Source organism: Saccopteryx leptura, chromosome 11 (assembly GCF_036850995.1).
Source record: "Saccopteryx leptura isolate mSacLep1 chromosome 11, mSacLep1_pri_phased_curated, whole genome shotgun sequence".
Taxonomy (NCBI): Eukaryota; Metazoa; Chordata; class Mammalia; order Chiroptera; family Emballonuridae; genus Saccopteryx; species Saccopteryx leptura.
Genome location: NC_089513.1, coordinates 40,016,861 through 40,029,255, shown reverse-complemented (window position 1 = coordinate 40,029,255; position 12,395 = coordinate 40,016,861). Strand labels below are relative to the sequence as shown.

Sequence of the window (12,395 nt, the reverse complement as noted above, 5' to 3'; positions counted from 1 at the left end):
TAAAAGCTAGCAAGTAGAGACTGTAGATCACTGAGAAATAAAAATCAAGTGTCTCCAAATTGCTGTGGCACCTGCTTCTTTGACTAACATACTGCAGCTCTCATGAGAAGTGCTTTTTTTGTTTTTATTTTAGTTTTTTTCTGATACATCTCATTAGTTGCAAGGAGCTCTATTGGCAGACTCAGTTTATAAACTTGTCCAACTAGATAGCAAACATACTGAATTTCCACTGCTTTACAAATTACTCAACACACACACAATCTTAGTTTCAGAAGGATATCAGAGAAGGAAGGATAAGGCAAACTAGGCTGCTAACTGGTTTCATCTAAAAGTTTCATTCACTCTCACTTAGCCCCTGTTTCAATGTTGAGAATGTACATTGTATTGTAATTGACTCCAAATGGTATGAAATTTTTACACATTTACTTCACTTATCTTTTTGTAGGTAAAATTCACAGGAACCTAGACTGCTGGACTACAATAACATAATATCATGTAAAATTAGACTACACCGGGAGTGCTTTTTGGTTTATAACAAAACTTAAAAATCTCACTTACAATTACTTAAAATGAAGTTAACTCTTCTACAGATATACTCCCACAAGTATAAAACTTCTTGTGTCTATTATTAGAGATGAAAAACACTCTTATTAAATGTACAGTATGAGAATGACTAAAATTAATCGCCAAAACACCTAAATATTTAAAGACTTACCATATTTAAAAATTTTTATGGTACCTTAAAGATTGTCATGAATGCCTGGATCCAAGGAGAAAATTATTAAATTTCATGAGATCAAACAAATTTAACACATGTGCACCATGCCCCTTTGACCCAGGACCTGATATGGATGTGAAATCCACAGAACTGAAATCTGAGCAGCCATGGGGGGCTGTCACGCCACGGTGACATCATTCACCGTGTCACTACCACTGTACCATGCCTTCAACTTCAAAGTGTGCAGTATCCAGGTGATGAATTATTAAATCTGACACTTTCGAACATTTGTGAAAAACTTTGGTAAAAAAAAAAACAAAAACAACAGCTCCTTTATTTAAACGTGTGATGTCAAGACAGTAGACTCTATTAGAAAATGATTAAATTCCTGAGAGTTTAGTTAAACGTCATAATTAGAAATTTTAGGCTTTTTCTGATACGGGACCAATTCCAGAAGCAGCAGCAGTATCTGTCTTATTCAATTTAAAAGACCAACTTATATTTAATAAATGTGTGTGTGTGTATGTGTGTGTGTGTGTGTGAGAGAGAGAGAGAGAGAGAGAGAGAGAGAGATTGGTTCACTTTAACAAGCTCAGCTTCTTCTAGGACTCTAAGGTTCCATTCAAAAGTTATTTTCATAAGGGAAACTCTCTAGGATAGTTGTAACACTTGGGTCCCTGGTCATTAAGTGAACTTGGGCTAGATATGGGTCAGCAGGGCAACTGAGAGCTGAATGCGAAGCAGTTCAGAGAGAACAGACACAGTCCCCAACGCTGGCGTCTGCTACCCGTCCCTTGTTTAAAGCCAGTTAGCCTTTTGTTGTGTTTCCCCAAACAAGCCCAGGACAGACAGCCTGTCTGCAGGTAGCACAGGGACTCCTTGCGTGCCCCTGCACGCCCTATGGGTCTTGTAGGTATCCTTCTATTGAAGATATGAATCCTTTGTGTAAGTGTTCAATCCTGTGCATCATGCTTTCATCCACAATCAGGACAAGAAAGTGTTTGAAAAAAAAAATTTAGTACAGATGCCGTACTATTTTTTCCACCTATGAAAAAAGGAGACGAGAGCTACGTGCCCAGTGAGGGGAGGGGAGGTGAAAGGGAGAACAACTAATCATTTAACCACACATTTAGCTCTACAGAGAGGTGATTTGTCAAATGGACTCTAGTGGCTTTAATACATAGCATAACTGCAAACATTGATCAGGGAATTCTCACTACTGAAAGAGGTAGTTCATCTATTTTTTATACCATGTTTTTATAAGGTGCATAAAATTCTGAATTTATAGCTCCACATGGTTCATTTAACTCACCAAGCTAGAGTTTATTGACTCCGTGTGGAAACTTTGGAACAAATTTTTGTTGTTGGTGGCGTCAGTGGCATTTCCTCCCATTTTTTTTTACAATGTTTAAAATCAATCACATTGATAGAAGAGAATTAGAATTTTAATTAGAAAGTACAGGAAAATTAAAAATTCTAAATTGTTAAAATTCTGATTGGCAAACTCTTCAAATCCTTTTGTAATGTTTTAAGTTAGTGATTAAATATATGGACTCCAGTATACTTGCATATGTTTGATAATATAAATTTTTTTGTATAAACTATTCTTTTTGTATGCTCACTAATTTTCCCCAACATGATATAGGAGCTTTGATAAGAAGGAACAATATCTTCTGTATCTGTATCTTCCACAGTACTCAGCATAGTGCTAAATTAATCCTTGTAGAATGAGTCTTGATAACAAAACAAAAGAACTCTGTTTCATACTATATAAATGTTGTGGTGGGGAGGTTCTTGGTTTGATATTTTTATTGCATCAAAGGAATAAACTTTTTGAGGGAAAGTAGGAAGTAAGGCAATGATTACACCTCTATGAATTCTATATATTTTTTAAAATAGCAAATAATGTATCTTGATCATAAAAAGAAAAAAATACAACCTGATAGAAGGAATCATTTTGTCCATTATTGCTTCTACAAGGTACTAAATTACTGAATAGGGCACTAAAGTGTGTTATGCAGCCGGTCTGTATCACTAACTCATGGTGAGTTTAACAGTATATTTCTAACTGAGATTCATATGGACATCTCCTACGTAGCATCATTCCAGCTCTAGTCACTCTCTAAAATATTTTGCATTAAAATGTATAGTTGCTTCTCATTATTTGTGGTAGTTATGTTCTATAGAGTCACCAGAAACAATGAATTAACAAACACTGAACCACTGATCCTAGTGGAAATGCGTGCAGGTGTGTGTGTGTGTTTGTGCATGTGCACACACACAACTATGGGCAAAGGTAGGTTTACAGTTGTATGTGAAACAGAGTTTGTTTTTGTATTATTAATTAATTATTGTATTATTTATTTTATTACAACGTAAACCTACTTTTGCCAACCCATCTACATATATTTCTTTTGTTTTTTTATTAAGTGAGAGATGGGAGGCAGGGTGGCAGAGAGACAGACTCCTGCATGTGCCTGAACCAGGATCCACCTGGCCAGTCCCCCACCTGGCAATGATCTGCCCATTTGGGGCCACTGTTCTGTTGCTTGGCAACCTTTCAGCACCTGAAGTGAGGCCATGGAGCCATTCTCAGTGCCTGGGGCCAACATGCTTGAACCATTTGAGCCATGGCGGTGGGAGGTGAAGATAGAGAGAGAAAGGGAGAGGGAGAGAGAAGCAAATGGTCACTTCTCCTGTGTGCCCTGACTGGGAAACGAACCTGGGACTTCCACATGTTGGCTGATGCCCTACTGCTGAGCCAACTGGTCAGGACCCATGTTTCATATAGATAATAATCTTAAATGCTAAAAATAATTCATTTGGCAAGTTCTATGTTCTTTATTTTACAAAAAAGAAATGAAGGTTAAGTGACCTGCTCAAAGCTGTCCCACTAACAGGGGCCAGAGATGGGCTTCAAACTTTGCCGAGCTGGCTCCAAGGCCAGAGCTTTCTACAGTCCACTGCGCTGCTCCTCTACAATCTCTATCCTTTGGTCATCTTTGTAGTAGAGCTGAAATAAGAAGGCAGAGTGTGGCCTTCCATGACCTCAGCTGGGGACATATGGACAAGGTTTTGCCACTCTGTGCATATCCACTTTCCATGGTCAAAGTATTGATTTTGGGGTCACAAATAAATTTTATGAAGTAGGCAAATTTGCAAATACAGAATCCACAAATAATAACTATTGACATATTTGTGAATCTTGCACCAGAATAGGTTAAGATGACGACTAAATTCTGGGTGGCTCAGTCCCTAGACCAATGTCTTCTATGGGTTTCCACTACCTGCTACTGGCCATTCCTGTAGGTATGCTCTGAAGACCCTTCTAGACCATTATTTCCAAATGTTTGCACTCTTCACCATGGTTCATCCTCATTGTCTGCCAACACTGACCAAATGGGTTATGGATTTTTTTTCCTTGAAAATATTGAGAAGCTTGTAGTGCACATGAAATACTGTCTTGGTACTCAAATTATAAAGCTAGTTAAAGATAAGTGTAAGGTGGTATTTTGTGGAAACTTTAGTAAAAATTAATATTTTCTAATAATTGCTCCCAAAGAAATATCCTAAGAATTATACTCCAAAGTAAAGGATCTTAGCTGAAGGAAATGGCTTTATTAAATATCTGGGATTTCACATTAGTTTTCTCTTTTATTGCTCTTTGATAACTAAAATATGTATAAATAAAAATTTCCCATTTGTTTTACTTCATCAAATGAGCTCAGAGTAATAGTTGTTACATTTTGCATTTTTTATACAAAAAATTTTTAAGTGACTTTACAACTGTCATTCTAATAAAGGAGAAAATGTTAAAAAGTCATGTGTTAAATCTCTACAATATTTATAAATATTAAACAGACTAGTTTGCTATTATTTCTGTAAAACTATCACCAACTCAGTGGCTTAAAAACAATAAAAATGTATTATTTCACAGTTCTGAGTTCTAAAGTATGGGCACATTTGTGTTGCTTCTGGAGGATTCTGGAGAATCCATTCCTGGGCTTTGGCAGCATCTAGCAGCTGCCAACATTTCTTGGCTCACAAAATATCCTTCATCTTCAAAGTCAGAAATCATATTGCTCTTTCTTTTCTGTCTCCACATCTCCTTTGACTCTGATCCTCCTGCCTCCTGCTTACAAAGATCCTTGTGATCACATTGGGCATTCGGATAATCCAGAATAACTCCATATCAAGCTCCTTAGCTTAGTCATATCTGCAAAGTTTCTTTGACATGTATGGTAACATATCCACTGGTTCTAGGGGTTACCACATGGTCATATTTGGGTCAATTATTTAGCCTATCACAAAATATACTGAGTAAAAAGTATGATAGAGAACTAACCTCAAGGCAGTTGAGGCATGGTCTCTACCCTTAAAACCTATAGTCTAAGCAGGAGTGGGCAAATACTACAATAACCATAAAACAAAGCAGAGTAGCTTTCAAGAGGTGACTTACTAACTGACAGAAAAATATCTATTTCCATAGGCCCACACAGTTACAATGACTGTCTTGGTTTGTTCCTGACCTTGAAATGCCATTTCTTCGTCTGTGCTTGGTTAACTCCTTCTCATCCTTTATGATTTAAGAATCACTTCTGATGCCCCAAGCAGAGATAGTATCTTGCCATATAGTTTTTTAAAAATAGTTTAATTATGTGCATCTCTGATTAAAAGAGTTGTCCCAGTTTTTTTTTTAATTGTTGCATAAGCATCTCATGGTGATTTGAATATAATTGACAGCAAATATCTGATGAGTGAATTAGTGTGCCAGGCACTGTGCATAGAGGGCATGATGCCCTGCTCTCCAATTTTGGTTAATGAGGATGTCAATGGGAAGGTAAGTGGAGCTGGAGTCAAGAGGGCCTTTTCTACTAAATGATGGTAGGGAGAGTAGGGAAAAGTTGGGGTGAAGGACTAGAGAGGAATCAAGGATGAAGTTCCACTTTCAAGCTTGGTGACTAGAAAGATGGTTGTAGGTATAACAGAAATATATGTAAGTATGGAGAGTTATTAGTCTGGCCCAGAATGATCATGACTTCATTGTTGGATCACTGAATCTAAAGAGTTCAATGCAACAGCTAATGGAGGTGACCAGGATATAAAGATGTGGAATTTAGGAGAAAAATCAGGGTAATGTTTAAAATTAGCCCCCTTAGGAGTGATAGTCGGAATCATAGGGATGTCTTGAAGAGAAAAATTGTCAAGAAAGAAAAAAAGAGCCTGACCAGGTGCTGGTGCAGTGGATAGAGTGTTGGACTGGGACATGGAGGACCCAGGTTCTAAACTCCAAGGTCACTGGATTGAGTGTGGGCTCATCTGGCTTGGGCACAGGCTCACCAGCTTGAGCACAGGGTCGCTAGCTTGAGCGTGGGATCATAGACATGACCCATGGTCGCTGGCTTGAGCCCAAAGGTAGCTGGCTTGAAGCCCAAGGTCACTGGCTTGAGCCCAAGGTCACTGGTTTGGGCAAGGGGTCACTCGCTCTGCTGTAGCCCCTCAGTCAAGGCACATATGAGAAAGCAATCAATGAACAACTAAGGTGCTGCAACGAAGACTGATGCTTCTCATCTCTCTCCCTTCCTGCCTGTCTCTATCTGTCCCTCTCTCTGACTCTCTGTTTCTGTCAAAATAATAATAATAAATAATAATAATAATAATAATAATAATAATAAATAAATAAAAGAGAAGAGAAGAGGAAAGAACCAGAGACAGAATGTTGGTGAATATATTCAGAGAGACCCAGCTGAAAGGGCCCTTTAAAAGAATCAATCAACAGCAGATGAAGGGGGAAGCAGTATTTTGCTCAGATGACTTTCTCTGATCAAAGTGATTACTTACTGCTCTGAGCCACTAGGTGGCACAAAACAGTGTAGCCACTTTACATTATACTAGTTATTTGAGTGGAGTATTTGTCTCCACCCTCCCCCTCCCATTATACACTTTTTGAGGACAGGGACTTTATCTTCTTTGTCTTTCAGGTGCTGAATGTTGCTCCTTGCTCTTCACACTTTGTATATTAGTCAACAGTCATAAACGAATGAGATTCAGATGTTGTGGTATTTTTTTTTATAATATTATACCCAGTTTCTCCTATTTGCCTAAGGTCCAGGAATGAAAAACATGTTACAAAGCAGCTGAAAGACTGTGCACAGGCCAGAGTCTAAAAGCACACCTTGTGTTAATTCTCTGACCTGTTTGCAAAGTAGAACTGCATGAGAATAGTCGGTATGCTGCTCAGCTGAAACTTCCTGCTACATGATCCTTCTCAGGTTCAAATAAAGGACAGAAGCCTGCACTTAATTAAAAATATAAACAGGAGCTGTCTGTCCCAAGATAAGACTTAATCCTAAAGTCATCTGCAACGTGTTTATTGGTCAATCTGACTGAATACTCCTCCTGGGGGTAATCAGTACTTAAGTTACTAGAGATGCAGTCTTAAAAGATCTACCAAGTTTACCCTAAGAGTGGGTCTCAGAAATACGTTAAGTACAAACATGTCTCGTGGAACAGGATTTCAAAAGACTCAACACAAAGGACATTCATAGTTTTGAAATTATTTAGATCATGAAAATTTGTTTAAGTATGGTCATAATAGGTATTTGAAAAGTTCATCAAAATGTTTGTTTTATATTTAAGTGTGACAAAATGATAATTAACGTCAATGAATGTTCCTACTATCAGATACAGTCATCTCTTGCCATATCGTGGTTCACTTCTCACGGTTTCACTGTATCACAGATTTTAAAATTGTGTATATCTAATTTCGTATCACCATTTTTTGCTATATTGTGGGATTTTGTGGTTACATAGGTATTTTTATATATTTATTCTTTTAATTATTTTTGTGGTAAAATAAGCATTTTCTAGCCTAAAAAATTAAAAATATAAAAATATTACTTAAAACATTAAAAGAATATTAAATCAAAATAAAATACATAGCATACAGCAGATGAGTAGACAAAGACTTGCACACATGGATACTGCATCACCTGATGAAGCGCCTGATGAAGTGGCGCCTTCAGAAGATCGGTAATGCTCTTCTTGGCTGTGCAGTACATTCATGTCATTGTCATCACCTTCATGGTCATCAGTACTGGGCACAGCTAATTCATCATCATCTTCATCATTCAAGTTGTAGTATATTCACTGGTGAGTACCCATATAGAATTTTATATGTTGTTAAAATTACGTAAGTTTAAGAGTATAGAAAGTGTTTAAGATCATAGGAAGTGTTTATAAGAGTGTGGGAAAGGTTAATAACAATGTGGGGAAAGTTTATAAGAGTGCGAGGAGGGTTCATAAAGCTTTGAAATATATATAGATAATAAAATAAATATAAGGTTGCTACTTTGCAGATTTTTGCCTATCGCTGGGGGCTCTGGAACCTAACTCCTGTGATAGACGAGGGACCACTGTAATTCTCAGATTTAGCATTGATTTACATAAATGAAAACATTATATGGAAAACCATACAATATACGGGTTGTGTTTCTATGACACCCAAGTCAGTGCAAGCTCCTTTCCAAGCAGCCATCCTTCCAAGCATCTTCTGTGCTGATGAGCATTCACCTGCTCTGTGAACCATTTTAGCTCATTCTCCTGTCCTCGACGTGGCAATCGTCCTGTCTTGGCATCGTTAATGAAATTAACATTGAAAAATAAAATCAATGGGTGAATCCCACTATTCAGGGGCTGGGATTAATTTCTCAGAGCAAGGCAATTGCTAGTAAAATTTTTGAGCAGAAATTTCAGAAGCTTTTCACAGCTGGTTCCCACTGTCATTTACTTTAAGTTTTTTTTTTAATCAATGTACAGAGAAAAGACAACCTCAGGCATCTTTCTGCCTGAGGGAGCAAGATGACAGACTAAGAGAAACACACTTAGGCTTTGATATATCTGATTGAAAGGGGACTCAAGGTCAGGAAAATTCTCTCTAAATGCTTATTTTTATGTGCTGTGTGTAAGTTGTGAGGTTTAAACCTCTCAGAAACCAGAGATTTTCACATATCTCTTAGGGAATGAGTAGTTTTCACGGTGAGACATGCTTCTTTGTAGGTGTGTTGGATCTAGTGTGAGAAAGGTTATCAATTCATATAATATTTCTCGCTTGCAATCTAACTGATGGAAGCCCCATAAAGGAATAAAGAGCCAGTATGAAGAGAGAACTACAAGGAAAGGTATTAAATTTAATCGGAAGATTATGTTCATCTATTATCAACTCCCATGTAGCTCAGTATTAAGCTTGTTTAAATAGATATTGGAAAAGAACTAATTTGGTGCTCTTCCTATTTACCACTGATCCTCACATTTAGAATTGATAAAAGCTTATTATGTATGATTAAAATTTAACATAAAGCTATAATTTATTCTGTCATGAATTGTTTAAGGCACATTCTGAGGGAGGGTCAAGCCATGAAAACTTTGGGCAGGGTAAAGAATTTATTTTTGTATTACAAAGTTGATGTACATAACTCATGATTTGATTGCCTCCGAAAAGACTATAAAGCTGGTGTGGGTTTGCATGAATCTAAACCACAATCTGAAACCCAGTCTTTTTAGCAAAAGTAAAATTACTTTAAAAAAAAACATAAGACAATTTCTGACTTGTTTCTTGACAGTAAGGTCTGAAGAAGTCTAAAATTGAATAAATGGCGTACACTTTATATAATTTCACAGATTCAAAGTCTTATTTATTGAATACTCAGATGAATGAGAGAAGATTCTAAAGAGTTTCTGCAAAGGTCTCTACAAAGTAAGGGAAGTTGTCAGAATCTGAGGCCTGTATACCGTGGCTTTGCCTGAATGTGGAGGTCTCTCCTATGAGCTGGTCTCTTAGACTTTCTAAAGTTGAAATGGACAAAAAGCAGACTCTTCAAAAGTAATTCATGGGTTGCAGAGTGGCTTTTATGTGCAGATAGATGAAGCAGGAATTGAAGTGCGTTTTACACCATTTTGAAGTAAATCTACGAAGAAGGTGGGAGTTCCCTGTGCTTTCTCCATTATGGGTGTAATAATACAATAACAAAACTGCAGAACAGCTATTGGCGTATCTAAGTTAGCTCTCTTGGAATGGCCTCTATTTTCTTCCCCAGGGGCTGTTCTAAAAATTTATGTTTATTGACATCAGCAATGTCAGCATGGAGCTAGTAGGAAAAAGAGAAAAAAAATACTTCAGAAGGTGTCAGAAAGCTTGTTCCTATTTTGTCATCCCTGTTGTCAGTATCCGTTACCTTCAGTGCTCATCGGGGCCCAACAATAGCAGAAACGCTGGCAAAAATACTTTCTAACTGAGCTTCTTTGCCCTTCTTTTGACTAATTTTGCCCTTCTGGTTGGTCTTCTCAATGGGACAGAGCAACAAGTCATTCAATCATTCATTCTTAATATTTACTGAGTGCCCTCACTTCACAAGGAAAGTGTACTAAGCAAATTTCACATCAATATCTTTCTTTAGTAGATACTGCTTTGCAAATTTATAAAAACTTGATATGTGCAAAACTATAACTCATAGTAACTATATTTTTATACATACCTGTCCCTCTACTCCCTACTTCTTGATCCAAGACCCTACTAAATTGCTAGGCACATTTTTCCACAATGACCTTTGGGATTAAATCATAAAACTCTCATAATCTTACTAGCTAATAATCACTGACCAGATAACTTTACTATCAGCCTATCTTCCCAAGGAAGCTGATGTGCTTGCCAGTCCCCTGGGGCATGGCATTTGTGAAAGAAGACTTTGCAGAGAACATGGTACCTTCAATACCCTTGCTGGACTCCGAGAGAGCCTAAAATGGTCTTTGTACTATGGAGCAATCTCCTCACCATTTCAGGTATTATGGACCGTCATGTTAAATGTCCTTCTGCTCTGCAATTCATACCAGTTGGTGACTTTTCAAAAGGACAAATGCTCATTTGCAAAGATTTGGGAAAGTTTTAGTAACTTACATGTATCCTTTAAGTATATGTTACATTGTAGGTTCCCACTTTATAAGAGTGATAATTCCCCATCATCTCCGAACTTGCCTCCCAGGATTTAGCAGATTATATGTACAGTGTTGGCTTCCAATAGGAGATGGAAGCTTCCATAGGATATGTTGGCTTCCATAGGATATGGCCATATTAGTAATGAAGACGTTGGAAAAAACGATCTACTGGGCAAAGTTAAAGGACACAGACTAACGAGAAACATCTTTCGATTCAAGTAACATTTACCCATAATTTACACCTTTGTCCCTCACCCATGTAATTTCCTATGTTGCTAATATTCTAAATTACAAGCATCTGTACTGCATTTCCAGCTATTACTTTTTTTTAAATACCTATATGCTGGGAATCTTCCCTTAGAAATCGAAGGGGGCTATCGATGCCAATTGCTAGTAAATTCAACATCATCTTTGAGGTGATGTTTAGAAACATGTCATAGAGAGGAACTGCCAGGCGGGGTCTCCCAGACCTGACACAGCTGAGAATTCTCCTGCAGAATGCCTAGGACAAGAGGCTGGTAGAATGCTGCAGCTGGCCCTTGGGAACTTCTAAACACTGAGATGAGGAGAGGGTACTCTTTAGTCACTGTTTGCAATAAAGTATCATTATTTTATCTGATATTCACAGTCTGGTTAATTTTACATAGCTTCCAACTGCATATTTGCAACACTTAAACCAACATTCCACATAATTGTGAATAAAAATCCTCTTCCATTTTTCTCTTTTTACTCTGTTGTGTTTTTAACATTTTTGACCAAAGAGGCTGTGACATGATTAAATAATGATCTTGAAACATTAAAAAAATAAAAAAGGCTGACACTCTAACTCTTGACCTCCACGTTAAGTCAGAATAAAAGGTAAGCGTCTAGTGGAGCATGTAGATTTTAGGTTAAGCATACGAAATGGAGTTTATTTTCATACTGGGACAATTAAAGGATGCTATAGAAACTCTTTTTCCCACTTTTATTTTTGTTTACTTGTTTGTATAAATATAGTGAAAAAGTCTTATTTGCTCTAGAAGACAAAGTAAACTGGGGAGGAGGACGCATTCATAATCAAATTCTGGGACCACTTCACAGACCTGAAACATCTCATCACACTCGCTGTGGGGGGCATGGATGGAGCAGGGAACAGAATTACTGAGTACTTGTTAAATAAAATTTAAAAATATTATTCAAAAAATCTTTTACTCTCATTTGTTTTTTTGTTTGGCATGTATATACCAAATGAAAACCCTTCTAATCCCCCAAGATTCTGAACACTGACACAAGAAAAATTTAGAAGCCTTGTCTGCCAGGTGATAACATTACATGACATACCAAAATGCCTATGGCTGAGTTCTCAGTCTCTGTTAAGACATTGTTAAGCATGTTTAGCAAACTTTTCTTGGGTATAGTTATTTTTATGTTGTAATTAATGCGTATATGTAATGTTAGCAATGGAAATGACAGATGACATTTTATTTTAAAAACACCAGAGATGGATTTCTGGTAATTCAAAATAAAGGAATGGGCGGAAGGGATCTATCATCTTATGCTGGGCCAGGCGCAATGCTCAGAACTTCAAAATTTCAGTTAACTTTCATGGCAACCTAATAAAGTCTAAGCTACAACTCCAAATTTATAGATAAAGAAAATGAGGCTCAGAGAGGTTAGGTGGCTCACTATAGGCCACATAGCTAGTAAG

At 37.3% G+C, this 12,395-nt stretch overlaps 1 protein-coding gene across 1 annotated transcript in view; it reads right to left on the bottom strand.

Moving 5' to 3' along the window:
- The window catches only part of CHST9 (carbohydrate sulfotransferase 9), a 258,283-nt gene that overhangs the window by 172,304 nt on the left and 73,584 nt on the right, over positions 1–12,395 (bottom strand). The window lies entirely within an intron of this gene.